Below are 26,981 nucleotides of genomic sequence, written 5' to 3' on the forward strand. Positions count from 1 at the left end.
CGAAACCTGGCCGCGGGTCCGAATCCCCCGGGGAGGGGCGGGGGGAGGCTCCGTCCCAGTCCTACTCAGTCAGATTCGCCGAAGAGGGTAGGAGTCTGCCTGTATTGAGGCTTCCTTACGGGGACGTTCGGAATTACTTAAAAGCATTTTACAGGTGTAGACCCGGAGGCCGCCCGTACACCCCCATTCCCGCATCAGACATTAGGGGGAGCGGAAGAAATGAAATAAAGAGGCTTATGCAAGGTGTGGTATTTGAAACCCAGAAGAGGAGATTTACTTTGTCCAAGCCCGCCCAGGGGTTCCCCTATCTATCCGACTGTCGGCCGCCCCCATCCTCGATCAGTGTTCACAGCAAGCTGGTGCTGCAAGCTCTGCTGATCTTCACCTCATTAATAACTTCTTGGTAGATTGTCTTCAGCCACACTGACGACACCTTACTTGAGAAAGGTCTATAACGTGTTAGAAAGGCAGCCCATGGGTTTTGGAGACAGACCACCAAGGTTATAATTCTAGGTCTGCCATTTACTACTAATTCTATGACCTCAGGAAATTTACGTAACTCCAACAAACCTTAGTGTCCTAAGGGGTAAAATGAAAATAGTAGTCTCTACCTTAGGGTTGTAAAGTGCTTTAGAACAGTGTCCGGCATACAAACATATTTACTCTTACCAGAATTAATATTGTTCTTATTTCTACCGTTTCATCGGAGTAATAATCTTGTCCTCTTGTAACATTTGCCAAGCTCTTCCTGCATGCCTTTGCAAATACTAATTCCTCCACTTGGATCATCCCTATGAAACACAGTCTTCCTTCCCCTGGTGGTTCTTCCTGAAATCCCATTCCCCACTCCATAGCTTGAGATAGAGACTTCTTTATATATTACCATCGTGCCTTGAATTGGCCTCTGTGTTAACTTATTATTGCTGCTGTAATAAATCACGACAAACTTCATTGCTTAAAAGAATTCTATTTCTGGAGGTCAGAAGTCCAAAATGGATCCCACTGGACTAAAGTTGGCAGGGCTGGATCCTTCTGGAGGTTCTAGTGGAAAATTCATTTATTTTTTTCCAGTTTCTAAAGACTACTTCTATTGCATTCCTGAGTTCATATGTCCATCCTCTATTTTTTTTTTAAGATTTTATTTATTTATGTATGAGAGAGAGAGAGAGGCAGAGACACAGGCAGAGGGAGAAGCAGGCTCCATGCAGGGAGCCCGACATGGGACTCGATCCCGGGTCTCCAGGATCACACCCTGGGCCGAAGGCAGGCGCTAAACCCCTGAGCCACCCAGGGATCCGCATCCTCTATTTTCAAAGTCAGTAATGTAGCATCTTTCAAACTCCCTCCACCCTCCTTTTCTCTCTCTCATCCACCCTTCTACTACTTAGAAGTACCCTGGTGATTGCATTGGACCCACCAAAATAATCCAATATAATCTCATCTCAGAATCTAACTTAATCACATCTGCAAAGTTTGTTTTGCAATATAAGGTAACAGTCACAGAGTCCGTGGTTTGGGATGTGGACATCTTTGCAGAGCCATTATTCAGCTACCACGTACTCTCTCATAGAATTTACTTCACTGTTCAGGCTCCCTTTGAGGAAGCTGCTTCTCCCTCTGCCTATGTCTCTGCCTCTCTCTGTGTCTCTCATGAATAAGTAAATAAAATCTTTAAAAAAAAAATTTACTTCACCGTATTGTATTAGTGTACTTGTATGTTCTCTCCAACAGCATCTGAGCTTACTGAAGGCAGTACTACCAGTATAGTTTACTAATTTTTTCTCTTAATGCTTAGCTCAGAGCCTGGGATATAGTAAGACCTCAATAAATTTTAATAGCTTTATTTTTTAATAGCTTTATTGAGGTATAATTGCTATACAAAGAACCACACATATTTAATGTGGTTAAACCACACATATATAACTTCACAGTTTATCGATATTTACTGGTTGAGTAAGAGACTAGATAATGCTGGAATAGAGTTTTTAAAAGATGATTAGGAATTTCTCAGGCAGATAAGGGAAGAAGGACATCCCTGACAAAAGAGTTAAACAACATGGGTTGGAAGAATCATTAATCTTGGGTCAGTATAGCTGGAGCATGGTATGTGCTGAGGGATGAAGCTGGGAGTTGTGGTATCAGATCCTGGGCAGAACTTGGGTTTTACCCTGAATGCTGTTGGTTCCCAAAACTGGCTGATTGTGATTACTTGGATAGCTTTTAAAACATAGAAGTTATCTGAAAGAATTGACATGCACAGTTGTGGAGGTTGGATAGTCAAGTTTGAAGTCCATATAGCAGGCCAACAAGAGCAAACTGGAAATTCAAGCAGGAGCTGAAGCTACTGATCTTCTGTTTGATGGGATTTCTTCCTCTTTCCTGTTTTCAGGGAAACCTCAGTTTTGGTTTTAAAACCTTTTAAGCTGATTGGATTGGGTTTACCCAGATTTCCCAGGATAATCTCTTTTTCACATAAAGTTAACTGATTGTAGCTGACAATCCCATCTGTAGAACACCTCCACAGAAACACCTCGTGTTTGACTGAGTAACTAGGTACTCTAGCCTAGCCCAGTTAACACACAAAACTGACAATTATGAACAGGAAATTACTTGCTCCCATACAGATTAAAGGAAAGGAGGCAAAAAGAGTTAGAGAAGAGTTAGAGAAGCTAGCCATACTACGGAGATAGAGGGGAGAAAATTAATAGAACAAGATCCATTATTCATTCAATAGTTTTTGAGCATCCGTTGTTTGCCAGGCACCATACTAAATCCAGAGGAGACCAACAAGGATAGGATCAAGTATTCAGGTAAAGGGGTTGATTTAAAGATCAAAAAAGCCTTTATTATCCAAGCCAGGAAGGAAAATAAAAATAGCTTTAGATGTGATGTCTAGTGTGGGGTACTAGGAGGATGAGGGACCCCAGAGCAAAAGCATCTGTGTTGTCTGTGGAGGAGGATATACAATCATTACCAAGTGTAGAGGGCAGGGAAATGGGGTTGCAGATAAGCAGTGGATATTTCAAGTCAGCTTCCTTGAACTCGGGGTGGGGGAGTGAGGGGGAAGGTGTGGAAGAGGCAGGGGCTCTGTACATTAGACAGAAAGTAAGGTTTTAGATCCATGCCTAGAAAATTTAGAGTCTGTAAAGAAAGACTGCCACAGACACAATGACCATCAAATAAATAAAACCTTGGCCATCTTATTAGTAATCCAAGAAATGCCGATTAAAATAATTTTCAGGTACTGTCAAATGAGTAAAAACATAAAAAGCATGCTATCCCATGTTACTAGGGTTTTCTACAAAAATTTAGATATAAAGTTATCTTTGGTTGTCATAAAAGTGGAAAATGATATGATACTTATATGATGAATCAGTTGGTTTCTAATATTTTGGCCATTGAATTCTTTTTCCCCACGGAAATCAAATATGTAAAACAAGTAAAAGTGGAATTGTTGTGATTGAGATATATGGTAGAATGCAGGGCCCTCCCATTAAGTGTTATAAGAACAGTTTTGAACCCACTATTGTAAATAAATAAATTTATGTATTGATGTGAGCAATTTTTGATGATACGATAAGGTGTTTTTTAAAGCAGCTTAGAACACTGTATGTAACCACAGCAACTTCTTGCAAGCACATCTGTAAAGGCAGGGGAAACAAAAGCAATAATGAACTACTGGGACTTCATCAAGAAAGAAAGCTTCTGTACAGCAAAGGAAATAGTCAACAAAACTAGAAGGCAGCCTACAGAATGGAAGAAAATATTTGCAAATGACATATCAGATAAAGGGCTAGTATCCAAGATCTATAAAGAATTTATCAATTCAACACCCAGGAGAGAAACAACCCAGTCAAGAAACAGAGACATTTCTCCAAAGACCTACACATGGCCAACAAGCACATAAGAAAATGCTCCACATCACTTGCCATCAGGGAATACAAATCAAAACCACAATGAGATACCACCTCACACCAGTGAGAATGGCTAAAATTGCACTGTTGGTGGAAATGCAAGCTGGTGCGGCCACTCTGGAAACAGTGTGGAGGTTCTCAAGAAGTTAAAAATAGAGCTACTCTATGACCCAGCAATTGCACTATGGGGCATCTACCCAAAGATACTGATGTAGTGAAATGATGGGACTCCTGCACCCAATGTTCCAATGTTCATAGCAGCAATGTCCACAATACCCAAACTGTGGAAGGAGCCACAATTTCCTTCAACAGATGAATGAATAAAGAAGATGTAGTATACAATGGAATATTACTCAGGCATCAAAAAGGATGAATACCTGCCATTTACATTGATGTGGTTGGAACTGGAAGGTATTATACTGAGTGAAATAAGTCAGTCAGAGAAAGACAATTAATATGGTTTCACTCATATGTAGAACATAAGAAATAGTGAAAGGGACCATAAGGGAAGGGGGGAAACTGAATGAGGAAAAATTAGAGAAGACAAACCATGAGAGACCCCTAATTCTGGAAAACAAAGGGTTGAAGAGGAGGGGTGGGTGGGGAGATGGGTTAACTGGGTGACCGGCATTAGGGAGGGCACATGATGAGATGAGTACTGGATGCTATACTATATATTTGCAAATTGAATTTAAGTAAAAAAAAAATTTTAAATAACACTGTATATAAATTTCCAATTTCATGGAAAATACACACCTTCACATTGAAAAAAAGGTCTAGAAGAATCTAAATGAAGGTGTTAACAATGGTCATCATTCCAGCAGTGGGATACATCTTTTTTCTTCTGAGTTTATTTGTATTTTCTATTTAAAGGAAAGGAAAATAAGGAAAGAAATGTGTGTTAATATCATGAGAAAAAAAATTTAATGCCAAAATAGTGTACACCAGTGTCAGGATGTGTGTGTGTGTATGTGTGTGTGTGTATGCACATGTGTGCACCATTGTATTTAGAAACATGTGCATTCTGGGCCATCTTACTGTGGCTTCTCAATTTCAATCCTACCCTTCTATACTTTGCTCTGTGATGCTGTGGCTGGGACTCTGCAAAACCAAATCATCTTTGCCAGCTGGTAATTACATTAATATGGACTACTAGAGGGAGGATGGAAGGCAGAAAAAAGGAGAAAAAGGACTTGTTCCTTCCTGTTTACTCCCTTCTAACAGTATTACTCTGCAACAGCTCTTTATCCTGGGTACTGGCAGTTTGTTCTAGTCTCTGACTCTTTTGACATGCTAGCAGAACTAGTTGACCCCTCAGAGGTCATAGCAGCACCTGGATGGTGTTCTTTCCTCTAAGATCTTGGTCCTAATTCTGCAGATCCAAAAGTCTCCAAAAGTCTATATTGTGATAATCCCAAACCTTTCCCCTTGCTTCTTCAGCTCCAGGAATTGTAACTGCTTTTGCATGTATGCTCTTCAGTTCTTAAACATCTATTTAACCAGTTCCTTATGTTAAATTCTCTCTAGTGGAATAGTATGAATCTGTTTTCCTAATGGACCCTGACTGTTATGAGACTCAGAACAAGAAGTAGTCCTGTGAAACAGTCCCTCAAAATGGGATATTGTTGGTTTGGCCATGTCCCTTAGCTTTGAACTCAGTAATGATCTCCTTATCAAGAGGAACTGAAATATGATAAACCCATGCTGTGGGGTATTTTGTTGCTTACTTACCTGAAGTTGATTGTGATGAAATGCCTACTGAAACCCCAAGAGGACTAGATAACAATTATGGTAGCAGTGATGCTTCTGAGTGCACTGGAGAGCCTACACAAAATGACAAGCTCAGATCTTTAACTTTTAACTCTAGCCATAGAGAATCAGAGAGCTTCTGTGGTGGTCCTGCAAGAATCACTTATTTCTTATAAGCTGCAGGGCTGAACTTGATCCCAGATTTAATTTTGTTGGTTGAAGAATTCCAACCTAAATTGAATTTATTGACTCTCAAGTCTTGTATATACGAGTTAGGGCATTGATGGGTAAAAAGGACTCCCAAAACTGGGGATAGGAATTATCTAATTTGATTTGGGAAAATCTGAGAATCTGGGAGCAGGCTGTTACTTTGTGTCTGAGAAGGCTTGTGTGAAGACCCTATAAAAACCAGAAGACCCACCCCAACTTGAAAGAATCATCCTAGAGCTATACCTCAAGTAGGATCTCAGTTTGCTCCATGGAGACAAATATAAAGTTTGACATGGAAAGAGATAGTTTATACTCCAGAATAATTGCAAAATAGTGCTAATTTTTAGCACAGGAAAAAATGCCTTGGTTTAAGAGCAACTAGCATATGAAAGAGCAAGCCCAGAATTCCACCAAATGGTGAGAGAAGCTTTAGGAACACTCTCTGAGTCACAGGGACTGGAGAATGATAAGAGTTTATGTCCCTCCTCTATCTTGAAAGCACAGGCTGGAGCAGGGTCCAGACACTATAGCCAATTTTGCTGCTTTAGCAAGCTCCAAGCCCTTTAACCCATACTAGCTGCAATCATGCTGGGGCACAGAAAAAAACTCGTGGTTTAAAAGAGCAACTAGCATAAAAATAACCAAGCTTAGAACTCTACCAGCTGGCAGCTGTGGTGAGAGAGGAGCTATTGGAACACTCTCTGGGTGGAAGGGTCTGAAGGATACAGTCTACATTCCCCTTCCACCTTACTCATGTGAAGGGATGGAAAAACATTTACCATGTAATGGAAGCAAAAGGAAAAAAAGTTGGATCAGACAAAACAAACTTTAAAACAAGTATTGTAATAAAAGACAAAGAAGGGCATTACATAATGGTAAAGGGATTGATCCACCAAGAGGATATAACAGTTATAAATATCAACACAGTCAACACTGGAGCACGTAATACATAAAGCATGTATTAATGGACAGAAAGAGAGAAATTGATGGAAATAGACAATAATAGTAGGGGACTTTAACACCCCACTTATATCAATGGACAGGTCATCCAGGCAGGAAATAAATAAGGAAACGGTGTCTTTGATTAATACATTAGACCAGATGGACATAACAGATATACAAAACAACAGAAAACACATTCTTTCAAGTGCACATGGAACGTTCTCCAGAACAAATCACATGTTAGGCCACAAAACAAGCCTCAAAAAATTTAAGATTGAAATCATACCATGCATGTTTTCCAACCACAATGGTATCAAACTGGAAATCACAAGAAAAACAATGAAAAACACAAACTTGTGGAGGCTCAACAAATGCTACTAAACAACCAGTGGGTCAAATAAGTAATCAAAGAAGAAATTTAAAAATACATGGAGACAAATAATAATAAAAACACAATCCAAAGTCTTTAGGACATAGTGAAAGCAGTTCTAAGAGGGAAACATATAGCATTACAGGTCAATCTCAAAAAATAAGAAAAAGTTCAAATAAATAATTTACACTTTCACCTAAAGGAACTAGAAAAAGAAAAAAAAAGTCCAAGGTGAGTGGAAAGAAAGAATTAATAAAGATCATAGCACAAATGACATAGAAACTAAAACAAAACAACACAAAACAAAGAACCAAGAACTGGTTTTCAGGAAAGATCAACGAAATTGATAAACCTTTACCCAGACTCATCAAAAGAAAAAGAGAAAGGACCCAAATAAATAAAATTAGAAATGAAAGAGGAGTAACAACTGACACCATAAGATTATAAGAGAATACTAGAAAAACACATATACCAACAAATTGGACAACCTAGAAGAAATAGATTAATTCCTAGAAACATAATCTTCCAAAACTGAATCAGGAAGAAAAAGAAAATCTAAACAGACCAACTACTAGAAACAAAATTGAATTGTTATTAAAAAAAAAAAAAACAAACTACCTAAAAAATGAAAATCCAGGACCAGATGAATTCACAGGTGAATTCTAACAAATATTTCCAAAAAAGTAAATATCTATTTTCAAATTATTTCAAAAAACAGAAGAGAATGGAAAATTTTCAAATAAGGTCAGCATTACCCTGATACCAAAACCAGATAAAACACCAAAACAAAAACAAAAAACCTTAAAGACCAATATCTCTGATGAACATAGATGCAAAGATCCTCAACAAAATATTAACAAGCTACATTCAAAGATCATTCATCATGATGAAGTGGGACTTATTTCAGGAATGCAAGGGTGGTTCATTATTTGCAAATCAGGCAATGTGGTACTCATCAACAAAACAAAGGATAAAAGTCATATGATCATTTCAACAGATGTGGAAAAGCATTTGACAAAATTGAATACTCATGATTTTAAAACACTCTCAACAAAGTGGGCTTAGAGGAACATATTTCAACATAATAAAGGCCATATATGAAAAATGCATAACTAATATCAGATTCAATGGTGAAAAACTGAGAGGTTTTCCTCTAAGATCAGGAACAAGACAAGGATGTCCACTCTTAACCACTTTTATTCAACATGGTTCTAGAAGTCCTAGCAACAGCAATCAGACAAGAAAATAAAATGAGGTGTCCATATTGGTAAAGAAAAAGTTAAACTATCACTACTTGCAGATGACGTGATACTATATGTAGAAAACCCTAGGGACCTCACCAAAACAAAACAAAACAAAACAAAAAAACAAAACAAAAAAAACTAAGTAATAAATGAATTCAATAAATGTGTAGGATATGAAGCTAATACCCAGAAATCTGTAGCATTTCTATACACTAGAAACAAGTATCAGAAAGAGAAATTAAGAAAACAATCCTGTTTGCAATCATACCAATAGGAACAAAATACCTAGGAATAAACTTAACCAAGGAAGTAAAAGACCTGTACTCTGAAAACTATAAAACATTAATGGAAGAACTTGAAGACAACACTAAAAAATGGAAAGATATTCCATGCTTATGAATTGGAGCGTTGTTTAAATGTCCATATTACCCAAAGCAATCCACAAATTCAAACTACTAACAGCATTTTTCACAGAACTAGAAAAAATAATACGAATATTTGTATGGAACCACAAAAGGCCCCAAAGAGCCAAAACAATCTTGAGAAAAAAAAAACAAACTGTAGGTATCACAATTCCAGATTTCATGATGTACCTACAAAGCTGTAGTGATCAAAACCGTGTAGTACTGGCACAAAAAAAAATAGATGTATAGATCAATGGAACAGAATAGGGAGCCCAGAAATAAACCCATGCTTATAGAGCCAATTAATCTAGGATAAAGAAGCCAAGAATATACAGTGAGGGGAAAAGGCAGTCTCTTCAACAAATGGTGCTGGGAAAACTGGACAGCTACATGTAAAAGAATGAAATCTGGACCATTTTTCTAATACTATATACAAAAATAAAGTCTAAGTGGATTAAAGACCTAAATATGAGACCTGAAACCATAAAAATCCTAGTGGACAACACAGGCCATATTTCTCTGACATTGGCCATAGCAACATTTTTCTAGATGTGTCTCCTAAGACAAGGGAAATAAAAGCAAAAAATAAACAATGGGACTACATAAAAATAAAATGCTTTTGCACAGTGAAAGGAACCATCAACAAAAAGCCAACCTACTGAATAGGAGAAGGAATTTGCAAATGATATATTTGATAAGGGGTTAATATTCAAAAAATATAAAGAACTTACACAAGTCAACATAAAAAAAAAAACAGTCCAATTAAAAAATGAGTGGAGGACCTGAATAGACATTTTTCCAACAGACACATGTAAAGATTCTCAATATCACTCATCAGGGCCATGCAAATCAAAACCACCATGAAATATCACCTTAGACCTGTCAGTATGACTAAAATCAAAGACAAGAAATAACAAGTTTTGGCAAAGATATAGAGAAAGGATGTACACTGTTGGTAGGAGTGTAATTTGGTGTAGCCACTGTGGAAAACAGTATGGAAGTCCCTCAAAAAATTAAAGATAGAAATACCATATGATCCAAAAATTCCACTACTGGGAATATACTCAAAGAAACCAAAAACACTACTTCAAAAGATATGCATCCCTATGTTTATTGCTGGATTTACTGCAGGATTATTTACAATAGACAATCTATGGGAGCAACCCAAGTGTCTATTGGTAGATGAAAGGATAATGAAGATGTGGTATGTATATATACACGCATGTTCACAGTATACATATACACATATGTAATGGAATATTACACAGCCTTTGAGATGGATGAGATTGTGTCATTTGCAACAACAGGGATAGACCTAGAGGGAATTCTGCTAAGGGAAATAAGGGAGATCAAGAAAAATACCATATGATTTCACACATACGTGGAGTCTAAAAAACAAATGAGTAAACAAAAGCCAAATCAGACCTATAAATACAGACAACAAACTGATGGTTGCCAGAGGGTAAAGAGGTGGAGAATGGGCAAAATGTGGGAAAGAGAGTGGAAGAATGGAATAAACAAGTCATAGGAATAAAAGGTACAACATAGGGAATATAATCAATGATATTGTAATAGTGTTGTATGGTGACCATCTGTCAAATGCTATACTTGTAGGGAGCATAGCATAACACAGACAAATGTTGAATCACTATGTTGTAAACGAAACTAATGTAACATTGTATCAACTATATTCAAATTTCAAAAATTAACTAAAATAAAATAAAAATTTTGAATTAAAAAAAAAGTATAGTAGGATGAAAACAGGATAGGTAAAACTGCTATAATAAACAGACCCAAAAATATAATGTTTCAAACACAAAACCTGTTTATTCTCATCCACACTGTACATGATTATTCAGAATTTTAGGCTCCTTCTTCCCTTTGACTTTGAATTCCCATGGGGCCTTATCATTTGCATCTTGCTCTAAGAAGGGGGAACAGATAACACACAGGAAAAACACCGTCTTGAGAGCATTGGCTCAGGAATGGCACATATTACACTCAGTCATATTCCATTGGCTACACCTATCAGCAGGAGAGCCATGGAAATATAGTCCAAGAAGGAAATGGATTTTGGTGAACAGGTAAAAACTGTGACAATCATTTTTCAAAGATATGTAATGGCACAGGGAAATGCTCACGTTATATAAAGTTTATAAAAGAGGTTATAAGATGTTACATAGAGTATGACTCTAAGTTGGGGAAGAGGCGAAAAAGATCTATATCTGGAGTGAAAATGATGCCAGCATATTAATAATAGTCATTCCTGATTGGTGACTTTCAAATTCACTCCATTCGTGACTCACAAGTCATATCCTAAATCTTGTTGTCATCCACAATTGTTCCATCTCTGAAATCATAAAGTCAGACATTTCTCTTTGTCACATCAGCTTCTGTCTTTTCAACTTTCTTACTCAAGTTACTCCTTATAAAACTGATCTTAAGCCTCCCTGAAGCACCAGTCCTTAACTCTTTCTCTCTCCTCATTGATACCCTTTCACCTTCATCCCTATTTGTATGCAGCTTAGATTCTCCTAGTCTATCTCTTGCTGATGTTCCTAACTCCCTCACCTCATTATACTTTTATCACATTTGCCTGGCAAATGCCTACCCCCATATTAATTCCACTCTCTGAATTTTATGTGATTACAGGAAAAAACAAGCCCTTAGATAAGAATTCTCTCAAATTCCTAATGCCAAACCTATAAACCTTCTTGTCCTCCTTACCCATCCCCTCTTCCATTCCACCAGTTACATTGGATAAGGCAATCCTCTCTTCACCTAAGGCAAGTCCCCCATCTGTGTTCCATGTCTCCAATCACTCTGCCTTCTCATACACTTTAGGCAATAGATGAACCTACTCATGAATATCAACAATATACCCTCTTTCCCATCAGCATTTAAACATAAGCAAGTCTCTTCCATCTTGGAAAGAACAAACTCCTCCCTCCACTTCAGAGTATTTATAGTGGTTGTCCTCTCTCCTTCCCTTTCACAATAAGAGAAAAATTAATTCTGTGGCCAAATTTCTTGGATGTCGAACTCCTTCTTCACTATGTACTTAGTCTTTAACCCATGACAGTTTGGTTTCTGACTTCCTACTAAAACTGCTTTATCAAGGAGTGTGCCAGAAGGAAGTGGAATCCACTCCAGATGGCTCAGAAGAGGTTACTTACAGAGATGTAGGCAACAGCCATGTGATGGTGATGCACTCAGACAGTAGGGAGAGTGGTAAGCCATTATCATCCCTGGGGGTGAAGAAACAAAAAAGAAGGTAGTACAGTGAGAACTAAAACAGGAGAGCCGGACACTTGGTGGGAACTGAAGTCAAGTCAACTGATGTACCTACTCCCTGAGACCAGACACAGAAACAGGGAAGGAATGGAGGAAAATATCTTGCCTTTTTCTGCTTTCTGATCTGCCATTGGCCAAACGCAATTGGAAGCCAGAGAGCAAAGGAGCTCAAGTGGTAAAGTATTGACAGGTCTCAGCCTCTGGGGCACAGAGAAAGGGAGAGAAGGGTAGATAAATAGAATAACCAGCATATTCACACAGCCTCTTTTTCAAAATATCCTGTGTTTGGCTTGGACATTGTCAACTACTGCCTACTTGAAATAATTTCTTCCTGTGACATCTGTGACATTACATCCTGCCACTTTTCCTTCTTGCTTGGGATGCTCCCACTCAGTGTCCTTTGCCAGTCCCTCTCCCTCTGCCCAGTGGTTCTCTATATGCTCCCATGGCTACATCCAGAAGATGAAAACACAAATCCCCATCTGCAGCTCAGGTTTCTTTCCAGAACTTCAGACTTTAGAGCAGGTAACCAGAGCATGTATCTGTATTTTCCCCTGAAAAATTTTCCCAAAGCATCTCATATTCAGCACGTCCCAAACTGCACTTATTTCCCACCCCCTCCCTGTGAACTTGCACCTCTTCCTGTGTTTCACTGAATAACATTTCTCTCTTCCCGGTTATCCAATCAATCAGCCGAGCCATTCTCTTTGCTGCTGATAGAATGACTTTTCCAAAATTAAAAATATGATCATTTTACTCTTTTGCTGTCAATGGCATATTAAGTCCACGATAAAGCCTGAAACTCATAACATGATACACAAACCATGTATCAGAGATTGCTAGCTGTGCAACAAGATCGAGGTTCTCCTTTTATTCTTGGGTATACAGCTGGGCTGCTCTTCTTAGCCTCTCTGAATTTAGGGTGACCATGTCACTGAGTTTTAAACAATGGATGCCATCCCTAAATTAGTGTCTTTAGAATAATTTTGCCTCTTTCACACCCTCTTTCCTGTTCAGGAGATAGGATGAAGCCCTAAAGGATGGCAGAGCCATTGGTGGAATCATTGCCTGGAGGAAAGTCACTGTATACCAGGAACAACTGCTTGGACTGTTAGGTGAGCTAGGCATATATTTCTATCCAAAATCAAAGTGAAAGGGCGCCTGGGTGGCTCGGTGGCTCAGTTGGTTGCATCGGACTCCTGACCTCAGCTCCTGTTGAGTTCAAACTTCAAGCTGGGCTCCATGCAGGGCAGGGAGCCTTCTTAAAAAACAAACAAACAAAAAGTATAATTTGCATGCAGAAGTCTCTCACTTGCGTTGAGGGACTCTCAGAAGGTATAAGACTAACATAATTCATTTGAATTCTTAAAGTGAATTTTGGTTTGGATTTTGATCTGAATATATAGGTATAAATCTGAGTTTATGATTTGGAGTGTGTCAGAATGACAGTTTTTCTCAATCAAATGCTGGTTTTCACTTCTTAAACATGTTTAAAGATTATTCTTTATGATATTCTTATAGCTCTCTCAAGGTACACGAAATGATGGTTGAAGGAAAAAAAAGAATTTAGAGAGAAAAACAAGAAACAAGTTCTTAGCAAACAGAAAAATAGGGAGTGGAATTAAAATCCCATTACTTAAAATAATACTCTTACAGAGAAACCTTTCAAACTCCATTTATTTAATATATCTTTCTATTGTGACATGTAGATTCACATTTTAGTTTAACTTAATAGCTTTAAGTATAAATTGTTACCAGGCACAACGGAGTCTTTAAGGCTAGTTCAATACCCACCTTTTCCTCCAGAGGGCAGCAAAAGGCCGTGCCCAGATTGCTGCCTCTAAATCATCTTTCTGGCTTCAGTCAGAAGCCAAGCAGAGGAACTTAATCTACATTACATTTCTCCAAGGGAATCCTAGCTCCACAACCTCAGACAGAATGGAGACAAATCAACTTATCTCTAGCAGAGGAGATTCAGATAATCAAGGAAACGTCTCACAGGCAAAGGACCAGAATCATCTGATCCTGAGAATGGCTAGATTTAAAAAAAAAAACAAGCTGATAATCAAGTAATTGGATCTATTTTTTTCTATGTTGAAGACTAAATGTCCAAGAACTGGCCTTGGAATCATTATTTCTACTTTTTGACAGCCTTGAGGCAGAATTTCCAAGTCAGATTTATAAGGTATATAGGGATTTGGTTGCTTGTTTTGCTTTCTTCTCTCTTGCCAGTTACCTCCTGAGAACTGGGCATGGGTCAGTAGGATCCCTCCATTGTGGCTGCTAGCAAGTCTGTGCCTGATTTGGCAGGTTTCTGAGAAGGTACCAGGGCCTCTAGTGGAACTTAACACCATCATGCTTTGCCAGGGGACAGAGCCAAGCCACATTTCGGTGTCTGCTACTCAACCAAGCTCTGAGCAGCAACCATCTTTCCTGCCCAAGAAGTTGTTCCTGGAACCGTCCAACTGTTTGCTTTTATAACTAAACTAGTTAAGGAAATGGTTTTTAAAAATTAAGGCTCACTCAGAAAAGAGATAGTCTTTGTACACCCAGCATTTTCAAGAGATCCATCATCTGTACACCCAGATATACTCACAAACACACTGATACACATGCACACACCCAAGAAACAAAAAGTTTGCTCAGGACAGTCATGCCTCTAAAGCTTTCCTTTTCACGCCAGTATATATATTGCTGCATATTTTAATAGAATCTACTGTAAGAGATGCCAGATAGCGAGAATTTTGCCCCCAAAAGCAAAAAAGCAAGCATGATCAAGGGCCATAAGCAAATGTATTCAAAGAGTAACAAGGAGCTCAAGTGTGATAAAGCCAATACATGGAGTCACATCTAACTCAGATCAACTCTAGGATAAAAGCTAAGGATATTAAGATTAGTATTAAAACTTTTCCCCCATAAGCACATAGACATCATGAGAACAGGAATGATTTGTTTCTTGTTTTAACAAGAAATGACTTCCTTCTTCTTACTAAGGACCTTTCCTAAGTGCACTCAATTAATACTTGTTGAATGAAAAAAATACTTAAGAAACCTACCACATCAGAGACCAATATCTCTGAGTAAGCCCTCTCCAGGTAGCCGTTTCTCCACCTCCAGCATTAAGGCAGATCAGGATTTCTTCGGTTGAACACTAGGTGAAGTAGTTGCCTAGGGTCAAGGGCCCATGTGGTGTACATCTTTAACAAGAATAATATTCAGAGAGACAAGCTGCTTACCCCAGAGAAGCATATGGGCACAGATCCTGACTGAATAAATATAAGATTGCCATCTCATTTTCTCTCTGGGGTAGGACTGCCAGATTTAACAAATAAAAATACAGGGTATTCAGTTAAATTTGAATTTCAGATAAATGAATTTATCATGGGACACACTTATATACTATAATAATATTCATTATTTATCTGAAATTCAAAATTAACTGAGCATCCAGTATTTTACCTGGCAGTCCTACTCTGAAGCATACACAGAAGGGTGAGGGATTTGTCTGACTTTTAAAATTTGTGGTCTTTCTTCCTTTCTAGGCATAGGTTATCATTTTAACTTAAGTATATGAATACCATCATTGTGGGATGATAACAGTAGATAACATTTAATCTCCTTAAGTGTGCCATCAAAAATTCCAGTATTTGAAAATGTTCTCTGGCCTCCCAAATTTTGAGAAGCACTAATACACAGTCTCTAGTAATTGACTGATCACTAAATCAGAATGAGGAGCCTGCCCTGTAACCTTCCTGGACCCCATTCTTTGGAAAATACTTTCTGGACAGATACCTTATTTTAGAAGGTTGAAACTAGGCCTTGGAAGTTTCTGTGTTTCCTAAGTAAGCTCCAGCTAATTATCAAGTTCCTAATAATGGAGTGGCTCTAACACCAAATTCTGGGGATGGGGCAGGGATTCATAATGCAAGAGTGTGGGGGAAAGTACTGAATTAAGTGAAGAGAATATGAATTCAGCTTCTCCAACATAAATAAGGCTTAGAAAAAGTGATCCTCAGACTTCTGTTCACAAACAGCCAGTATTAGTCCTGGATCAGAGCCCATCTTTCTTGAAAACCCATACCTAACTGTAATTCTAAACAAGTGAGCAGATCACTCATGGTCTCAAAGAGACCAGGTCCACCTTCACCCTGAGCTCAGCCCTTGTACTTCATGGGTCAGCTTAAACAGAGGCTCAGCAGATGACCCTGGACAACTTACAGGGAGGTGGGGAAGGAGTGGCAGAGGGGCAAAGAAATCTAGCTGGTAACGAGGAAGGGGACACAAATGAACACTTTTCCATAAGGAGATCTTGATTCAAGTGATCAAAGCTTTAGTTATGGAATTTTGTACAGAAAATGCTCTTTTATCACTTTTAAGTGAGCTATGTTATAAATGAGGATTATTGAGTAAACTGAGACCAATCAAATGAATAAACATGAAAACTGCTTTTCTAGAAACCTCTATTATACTATATAGCATTATAAGACCTTTCACAAATTAACACTAATCTGTCTTCCCAACTTCATGTCTTGCCACTATTTGTAGGACTGCCATACTCTACCCCACGGTGTCTGAGTCTCAGGACTGTTGACATTTTGAATGGGACGATTCTTAGTTATAAAGGACTGTCTTGTGCATTATAGAACACTTAGCATCAACCCTAGCTTCTACCCACTAGATACCAGTAGCACCCCACCCCTAAGGTCACGACAATCAAAAAATGTTAAAATACATCACCAGATGTTTGCTGGGACATACAGTCACCCCCATTGAGAACCACCAGGGATAACTACCTCACCTCCATTGAGAACCACTGCTCTAACCCATGACACAACTTGCCCTTCTATGAACACATTTTCACACGCCATATCCCACTAAACACACACACACATACACACCTTTCTTCCTGTTCCCTTTACCTGAAACACCCTACTTTTCCCTATCTCGTTGATAAACTTGTACTTATTATTGAAGGCCTCAATCAAATGCTATCTATCTATATTGTTTCCCTTACAGTCCATGCCAACTTAATTTTCTTCCTTCCTCTGGCTGCCAGAGGCACTGCACACATCTTTGCTAGCACTGATAGTCTTTACGGTATGAAGTTGTTATTCCCTCCTCCCTAAGAGATTGTGAGTTCCTCAAGACCAAGGTCTGTGTATCCACACCACCCAGCATGATCTTGTGTGTGTGTGTGTGTGTGTATAGTGCATGTGTGTGTGTGTACCTGCACTAACAAAAAACATGAAGCACTCAAATAAATGTTTTTGTTGAAGCAAGCATAAGCCACAGTCCTAAGTCATGCCACTTACTATGTATTTCCTAAAGGAATATGTAGTTTTTCATACTCATCAAGAAGATTAAATTAGACTAGATAGCTTCAGCAAATCTGGATTACTCATGGTTTTCCAAACACCCATGGTACTTTCCCATGTTGACACAGTTGTTGAAATTGTTTTCTTCACCTGGAAAGTTCTATTCTTATTTCTCTCTGTCAAAATTGGCTTGGAATCCCTGAGAAAGAGCTGCTTTTAGAAAGAGAAAGGACCTCTTCTCTGAGAGAGAGAAGGAAAGGAAGGAGGAGGAGTGAAGCACCACATCACTAAGGTAAACAGGAAAGTGGAGGGACCTCACCTCCAGACATTCTCATCCCTAGAGCAAGATGGCAGAGCATGCGCCAAGGCCTGCCCAATGTGTGAACCTGTGGTACCACAGAATAATCCTCAGACAGATGTTATGGGTTGATTAAAGGATGGCAAAACAGCAGTGAGGTTGCAGGGTTCCTTTCAGATGGACATATCATCTCCTGGAAAACTCCTACCCCAGCTCAAAGTTCCCTTCTCTGACTTACCCAGGTAGAAACTGAACTCATGGGAATCCTCTCTCTCCCACCCCATCCCTACAATCCTTTTAAAGGTATTTACCTTGTGGTATCTCAGGTTTTATATTCACTCATCTGTCTCTCCTGTTAGCTCTGGAGTTTCTTAGGGATCATAATTCATCTCTATATTCCCAGTGCCTGGCAACATGGCCAGCACATGTTATGTGTTCAAAAAATAATGAGTGAGCAAAGGGAGGAAGGAATGAACATATGAATGAATGAGTGGAATTCTCTCCTCGGCAGAAGCTGACCTGTACCCACAGTAGTAAGCATCGCAGAGAGACCCAAGGAGAGGCTAGTCATCTCTGGCTACACAGGACAGGGGAAGACTGCACACGTGCGAGCCCATGTGCACACACGTGAAGGAAAGCAAAGGAAGAAATAAAAACTGTGAGATAAATGGGAAACTCAGATGGTTTTCTCAGAAGCCATATGCAGTCCTGAATAGCAGGGGAAAGAGTGGGAGGACAGGGAACTGAGTGCAAAAAGGAACAGGCCCAGGAGATAATTTACAATTGGGAACAGGATGACTTCCTAAATCGAAGAGTGTGTGGTCCAGAAAGCAGAGCACCACAGACACAGTTACTGTAAAAAGCTACTCGTGACTTTTTTCTTTTTTTTGGCAAAAACAACGTCTGTTTTGAATCTATCTTTTGAGCGGCACATAGCCGTTCTTTAAAAAGCAGTAGCTTTTTAAACCCTGTTTCAGATGGAATTCTGTTTAGTGTGAACACGCAGTACCTTGTGACACTGGTGGTGCTGCTTCCTGAACCCCGACCACGTGCTCTACGGGGCTGTCTGTATCCTTTCCAGCCTGCCTCTTGGGTGGGCGCACTGTTTCACACACGAGGAGACTGAGGCAAGGAGCCCTTAGATGAGTCACCCAAGGTCACACACTAGTACACAGGACCAATGTGGAAGGCCAAGGCTTTTTGACTGCAGAGCCCATATGCTTCCCATTATATTAAGCAGCGGCTCCATCAAATGTAATCAATAAAGGGTAGTGATGGGGACACCCACAGAATCAAGGGTTGGTGGACATGCTTTGGGGTAAGGCACGCAGGGCCCCGTGCTGGAATGACCCTATGCTTCCCTTCATGCTCTGCTGTTGTTGTCGTGAAGTTCTTAATACTTTTTTTTTTTTTAAACAAGGGGCCCTGCATTTTTATTTTTGTTCTGGGCCCTGCAAGTTATGTAGACAGTCCTACGTAGAATCATAGCATGTTTGAGCCGGAAGGGCTTTGAAAGGTCACCAGTTCCACCCCCATGCATATTAGAGATGAGGAAACAGGCCCAGAGAGGTGGAGTGGCCTGCGTTTGGCCACATGGCGGATTGGCAGCAGAACCCAGGTCCTCCTGTTCTTTCTCCCTCACCGCGCTGTCCCCATGAGAACCTTTAACATTAAAGAAGGGAGGTTTCCCCTTCCCTACAGGAGCTTATCTTTAGCCAGAATGTCATTTGTGGCTGAGCTGGGTCAACTCATTTCACTCCTGGGCAAATGGCCCTCAGTATTTCATAAAACCAAATGCACATAAACCTAAATGTGATTCCAACAAAACCACAATGTCTACACTGTGGTAAAAGAAACTTTGAGCAGAGACTCTCACCTAACACCCCTCTGCCCTGCCCCAGCCTCCCTGACATACATTTCTTACCAGAGGGAGGCAAACTCAGCCAGGTCAGGCTGGGGTCACTGCCAGGGCAGCCAGGGGGAAGTCAGGCTCAAGGCCAACGCCGGAGCTCCTACCAAAGCTGACCCAGAGAAGAGAAAGCATTATGGCACAGCCAGTCTCCCTCTGGGGTCCAAGGCATAGATACTCTGCTTCTCCTAAATTGGTAACACGTTAAGCTCAGTCAGCAGGGCCTGTCAGGGCCGCTGTGAGGTTAAGAAAGAAGGAAGCGGGGATCCCTGGGTGGCGCAGCGGTTTGGCGCCTGCCTTTGGCCCAGGGCGCGATCCTGGAGACCCAGGATCAAATCCCACGTCAGGCTCCCGGCGCATGGAGCCTGCTTCTCCCTCTGCCTGTGTCTCTGCCTCTCTCTCTCTCTCTCTCTGTGTGACTATCATAAATAAATAAAAATTAAAAAAAAAAAAAAAAAAGAAAGAAGGAAGCGTTTGTATTCACCTCCTTCATGCCCACATAATTTGGAATTTACAATAATGAAGACACAGGTTCTGATTTCCGGTTCGGAAAACATGTATTTGCCTCAGACACATGAGAACGTGTGGCTCTGCTCAGTGGAGAGCTTGTGCTGAGAAGTGTTTGTTTTCAAAGTCACGTGTGTGCCCCACGCCTGAAGGAGAAGAGGTGTGGTGCGTGCAGATCACCAAGGAAACTTGGTTATGTTATCAAAGAGCTTCTCTCAGTTTCCTGGTGTTCTGGAAAGGTTTTGCTGGTAGGCACAGTATGAACAGTTTCCATTTTTCAGTCAGAATAAGCACACTATGGATTAACACTGCTATGATGTGCTCACACCTTGGTGAGATGGTACCCATCAGATGACCGTTGTTCTTATGTCATGGACAACACACTTATGGTGCTTGTCTGATATAAAGCACCACAAAGGCAGGGGATCTTCCTTGTTCACCATGTGTCCCCGCACCTGAATAGGGCCTGGCAACAATTGCTTATTAAATACTGAGTGAATGAATGCTACTGTGGCTTTGAAGGATTATTAAAATATCAATATAAATGAGAGGCCCCTGAGTGGCTCAGTCAGTTAAATGTCCAACTCTTGGTTTTGTCTCAGGTCATGATCTCATGGGTTGTGAGATGGAGCCCAGCATCAGGCGGTGGCTCAGCAGGGAGTCTGCTTGAAGATTCTCTGCCTCTGCCCCTACCCCCCCCCCCACACACACATGCTCTCTCTAAGAAAAAAAAAAAATTTGGATGAATTACTAGTGTAGAGTGTCATAGATTTTCATTCTGAGGTGGTGACCAAAAAAGAGGTATTTCGTGTACTCTGAGGAAGTTAAATGGGTCCATGGTGTCTTATGTGCGTTTGATCCAAATGATGACAAGTAAAGATGGAGAAAATGTTAGAAGTTGCCATTTCGTTTCCCCATTATTGTCCAAGGTCTGTATGTATTTATGCTAATTTTAGTAACACACATACAGATACATATGTAAAGTTTCTTTATAAATTTATTAATAGAGAAATACATACTTTTTATTTGCTTATATGTATATATGTGTGTGTGTATATATGTATGTCTGTGTATAAGTTTTGTGTGTGTGTGTGTGTGTGTGTGTATGTGTGTACAGAGAGTCTTTTTCCCAACATCATGACTCACGGCTCCTAAATGCTCTATGTCTACTTTGACAAAACAAGAACACTCTTTTGTGAGACCATCAGACCACTGTCCCAATCTGAAAATCAACATCAACACAACACCAACTTCCAATCCACTGACCCCATTCAAATTTCTCCAGCTGTCTGAATGTCTCTTTTTTCTCATTCTTCTCTAGGAACACCCATAGTCTCATTGTTCTCCTTCAGTCTGGAACAGTCCCTCCTTCTTTCCCTGGCTCTGTGTACTCGATAGTCTTAAAGAGACAGACTTTTCATTCACGAGGATGACCCTCCACTTGGATCAGTCTGATGTTTCCTTAGACACAAGCCATGCATTCTTGGCAGAAAAATTGGAGAAAAGATGCTGTGCCCCTCTCACTATGTCACATTAGGAGGCTATACTACAGCCTGTCCCATTACTGGTGATGTTAACCTCAATCATTTGGCCAGATTTATATCTGCGAAGTTCTCCACTACAAAGTCATCACTTTTCTTTGTATTTGATTAGTATTTTGTAGGGAGATAGTCAGTTTTACACCAATATGCTATACATCAAATCTGTACATTTAATAACTGGAAATGTACTGTAAGGAAGAACTTTTCCTTCATTTTTTATACATTTATTTATATCATTGGGAACTTAGAGATTCTAATTTTATTCATTGAGTTTCAAGCCAATGTTTTATTATTTATCTTGATGCTTTAGTGGTCCTGGATTTGGCCAATGGAAGCTCTTTAAGCTGACTTATATATCCTATTGATTGATATGTCTTCATCATTCTTTGAGCATTACTTCCTGGCACAAGATGATTCGGGTTCATCTGGTTCTTTCCTTGTTCTTGCCTTACAATCAGCCATTCCTCTGAGGAGCCTTGGCTCCTTTTAATAGAGGAAGCAAATAAAAACCAAGATCTGGGGACATGGCATGCTCAAACTATTTCTATATCAATGTATATATATTTAAAATTCATGAATTCATACCAATACTTAAAACTTCAATCCACAACACCTCAGAATCTTTCTAGCCTTCCCTACCATGTTTGAAAATCTTGACTGAGATGGTAAGAAATATGAATTGACTATCCTCAGTATATTTACTTATTTGCTCAATTAACTTATTTGCTAAAGGTAACCAATCTACAGACTTCTAGCTGCCTCCTCCATCTGCCACCTCTACATCTTCCCACTTTGTTCCTCCGCCATCAGACTGCCTCCCACCACCACGTCATCATAGTACTGCCACCCCCTTACCATCTTGCTTCTTTGGATGAAAATAAGAATGGAAGGAAATGGGTTGGTATTTTGAAAGCCTTTCCAGATTATTCTAAGTATTGATACACATTTGCACATCATTGGAATAGAGAGTGAAAGGAAGGCAATATTTACATGTAAACCTGAGTCCCAAATTATCAAACTCCCCATGTGGCATTTTCCTGGAAGCATCTCTGTTTTAGCAAGAGTCCACTATCTCACTGAATGGGTAGAGTTGGAAGGCCCTGGAAAGGGTGGGGAGTCATAAGACTTAAGCAAGACATAAGAGAAGAAAAGTAAGATGGAAGGACAGCAGAAGTTGGGGATGCCAAAAGAAATCATATAATTTTGTTACAGACTGGCCCTGACTATGCCTTCTCAAAATTATCTCCTGTGCCCTTTTAGAATGTGCATATGTGTTCACTGCTCCCTAATCTAATTTGCAATTGACCTCCTAATGCTTCAACTCCTGAAGTCTGTGAAGAACATGACTGTTTTTAATTTGTTGAAGGCTTCACTCAATTTCTGGCAGTTTTCTTGTGTTTTTCCACTTTGGAGAATGGATTGTGCTCCTGGGCATGGATATAGCCAATGCAAGCACCATTTGGTCTTAAGCACATCTCTGCCAGCACACCTCAGCCTTGACCTATGATATCTGTTCGTTGCTGATTCAGCCTCGGACCCCCTACTCAGCAACTTCATCACCTTCTTTATTTACTCTTTGCCACCATAGCCTGGTAGAAATTACAAACCCAGCCCTAAACAGCACAAGGCAGAAGGGCCAGGGCAGGACAATATTGACACGCCTGAGCCAAAATGACTGCACTTCCTCCAGCTCCACAACTAATGAAGAAATTTGTCGAATATTTATTCTGGAAGGGAAATTGAAATCAAGTTAATAGGAAAGGAGGATGAAGGCTTGAATTCTGTTATTGCCTTGCCTGGCTTCCTACATTGCTGGAGAAAGCCATAAAACCTTATTTGTGCTGTTCATTTTCATATTTTCATGCTTACATTATGGCTGAAAGAAAAGTCAAGACTGGCTCCAGATGAAACATCTCTGCCTGAAAAAGGAACACTTTGTCCTAGAGCCACAACTGGCACAGCCCTACAAAGTAAGCTTGCACAACAGAGTTAGGGCAAAAGTTAAACAAGGGAAGAACTGAAAGGATAAAGAGCACAATAGAGGCTGTTCTTTATTAAGGCTTTTTGTGTAGTATCTGATTCACTAATATTAGGTTGGTCTCTAAAATATTCCTCTGACCTGATGTTCAGCTCACAGCGATCACCATGGGTGACATTTCAAGAAGGAATCCTTGAGTACCTCACAGGCTGACCTGAACCACAAGAAAACTCCAGTGTGAGATGGAGTTCACATGGCCTGAAGTTGAGCTCTAGGAGTATCTTCTTTTTTCTGAGATACAAACAAGGAAGCTTAAAGGTGATTGTATTTTCATGGGTGTGTATGTGTACATTAAATATCAAAATACCAGAAGAGGAAGGGAACAAAAAGAAAAGCAAACCAGGCTAATTTGTAAACTGAAAAGAAAACCACAATAAATAAAATAAATTAGGGCCAAGAACTAAGACCAACTTGGAAATTATTCCAGTTACTTTCCCTAAGAAAGATTATGAAGATACCTTAGTCTGTTGAGGGCTGCTATAACAAAATACAATAGACAAGCTGGCTTATAAACAATAGGAATTCACTTCTTAGAATTCTGGAGGCTGGGAAGTCCAAGATCAAGGCACCAGCTAATTTGGTGTCTGATGAGGGTCTGGTTTACAGACAGCCCCTCACTGTGTCTTCATGTGGTGGAAAGGGGTGAGAGAGCTCTCTCTCTTTGGGGGGGGGGGTCTATTTTGAAAGGGCACTAATTCCATTCATGAGGGCTCCACCCTTATGACCTAACAACTTCCCAAAGTCCCTGTCTCTTAATACCATCACACTGGGGATTAGATTTCAACAAATGAATTTTGGAAAGATGTGAGCTTTTAGTCTATAGCAGAAAGTAAGGAAGATTGTACTAATTAAGGCACAAAGAAGCTCTGTCAACCAGTGATTTCACTTGTGTTCCTACTATATGCACAACCTTGTATTGATACCATAGACCAATGAAAGAAGTAGAAAGTCTGATTTCTATTTACAATCTAGCCAGACCAAGTGGTGTGCTGGAATTGGCTCACACCAGCTCATAAGAACAGTGTTAAATATTCAGCAAATTCTCGAGCAGGTTGTTAAACCATTGTTAGCATGAAATCAGCCACAAAAGTAATATTTACACCATGAAAATGGACACATTCTACAAATTAGGACTTCATTTTTATAAAGCTGGTTTACCAGAACACATGCCAATAACCATAAAGGGACACTCCCCAAGATTGGAGATGATAGATTTAGAGTTAGAAGGAATATAAGGATTGACATGAGAAAGGACAAGGTGAAGCCATGTCTGCAGAAGAGGGCAGAGCCAACTGGTGCCTGAAGAGGCCCCCTATTGAAAGCAAGACTTGAGTGTGGGGTATAAAAGAAACATCCTTTTTTTTCCACCCCCTAACCAATCTAATCACCATCTCCTCATCCCTGACAAGGACCATCTCATCAACCTACTCATTTTCTAAGGAGAGGCAGAGAGGAACACAAACTAAGAAAAGGAAAAAGTAGAATAGCTACTGAAGCATGCAATTCATTGGCTTTTACAGATAAGACAGGCTTTGAGGATTACCCAGCCCAAACCCTCACTTAAAGTTGTGGAAATAGAACCAAAGTGGTAGACTGACTCATAGGTCATGGAACTAGTTAATGCCATAGCCAGGGCCAGGTACCAGTTCTCATTCATTATCCCTACTATGTGCCAGGGACTGTGATGGTTCCTAATCCTTGCTCTTCCTACTTCTGCCTCCACTACAACTTACTCTTAAAAAGGTGAGGCAGGCTGGAATTAAAGGAAGAATAGAAACTTGTTAATCCTTCCCTTCCAGCCAATGCATGGAATATGTATCATTTTGAGAACTGGGTTTATTAACGCCAACCATGAAGGGCCTGCCAACTTAGAAAAGGGATGTGTGCTTGAAGAGATGATAATAAAAGTGCTATGAACGTACCATCTTTTGTCCCACATTCAGTTCCAAGTCACAATTTCTTAAATCACAACCTTGACTCTCTAGGAAACTACCAAAAATGAGCTGATGATTTCAATTCTTTCCAGATGGAAAAAGGTTGATGTCATCCCAAGCCTTGCCTCTGCAAGAGTCATTCATACTGCCCCACATAATGGGGCAGCTGAGGCCAAGGTGTCACAGTTGGAATGAGTCCCTGAGACCAGACAGGCCCCTTGAGAGCTACTTCCTACCTGTCCAGATTGCACGGCTCAGACTCGGAGAGAGAAACTCATGTAGCTACACTAGCTGAAACTTCTCAATCAATAGAAGACTTGCTTCTGCACTTGCCATCCAGCCCCTGTCATCAGTATTAAACTCACATTATATTTTTAAAAGAGAGGCTCTTATTAAGCCAGTCTAAGTAAAGCCTTTGTGAAAAAAACAGTTCCATGCTGGTCCCCAGAGGGGTGGATGGAATGTATCGCTTGATTGATTCTCTGCCTCTCTGATTACAGTGATCATTCTAACAGAAGTAACAAGAGGATAAAGTCTATCTTGGCAACCTAGACTTTCCTTGGCAAGAGGAATACAGACGTTTTCTTTAGTCATTTTGGGACTAGAATTATATCAGATCAGTCTTCAAAATTCCTACTTTGTGTCTAATAATTAATTGAATTACCAAGATGACATAAAGGACAAACTCATCATCCATGGGCAAGTCCATCAGATACATGGTAACCGCCCCCCCAACCATAGTTGGCAATAAAGTAGAACTGTAGAAACACAGTATAGAGTAAAACTGAAAACCATTGCCAGGTAGTATCCTCTGACCACTCACTCACCCTCCCCTGAGGATAGTAGTTCCATCTAGATGAGATGCACTACTACATATGTGAGCTTCATAACGATTTTCTAGGTTGCAGGGTGACCAGTCATCCCAGTCTGCCCAGGACTGGGAGGGATGCTGGAGATGCAGAATTATAGTTTCAAAATGAGAATAATCTCAGGTAAATCAGGGAGAGCTGATAACACCATTAAACTCCAATTCTACCATCCCCCAATTCACTGACTACAAAACTGATGCTCTAAGAAATTGAGAAACTTGCTCAAGATCACACACTATGTGATGGCAGAACCTAATTTGTATCCCAGTCTGACTTCAAAGACAGGACTTCCCTTTCACTGGGAAATCTGTAAGGATATTTATATTTATTGACAAAAAGGGATAAAAATAGGGGCGCCTGGGTGGCTCAGTTGGTTGAGCATTTGTATTTGGCTCAGGCCATGGTCTCAGAGTCTCAGGATCGAGTCTCACATCTGGCTCCCT

The 26,981-nt window shown here is 40.0% G+C and overlaps 1 protein-coding gene across 2 annotated transcripts in view; it reads left to right on the forward strand.

Moving 5' to 3' along the window:
- The window catches only part of GTPBP8 (GTP binding protein 8 (putative)), a 75,999-nt gene that overhangs the window by 30,789 nt on the left and 18,229 nt on the right, over nucleotides 1–26,981 (forward strand). For both annotated transcript variants that reach the window (XR_003147552.3, XR_007407871.1), the window contains one exon: nucleotides 13,145–13,242. The gene's annotated coding sequence lies outside the window, so the exon portion shown is untranslated. The remainder of the gene's footprint in view (nucleotides 1–13,144; nucleotides 13,243–26,981) is intronic.

Source organism: Canis lupus, chromosome 33 (assembly GCF_003254725.2).
Source record: "Canis lupus dingo isolate Sandy chromosome 33, ASM325472v2, whole genome shotgun sequence".
In the NCBI taxonomy this organism is placed as follows: Eukaryota; Metazoa; Chordata; class Mammalia; order Carnivora; family Canidae; genus Canis; species Canis lupus.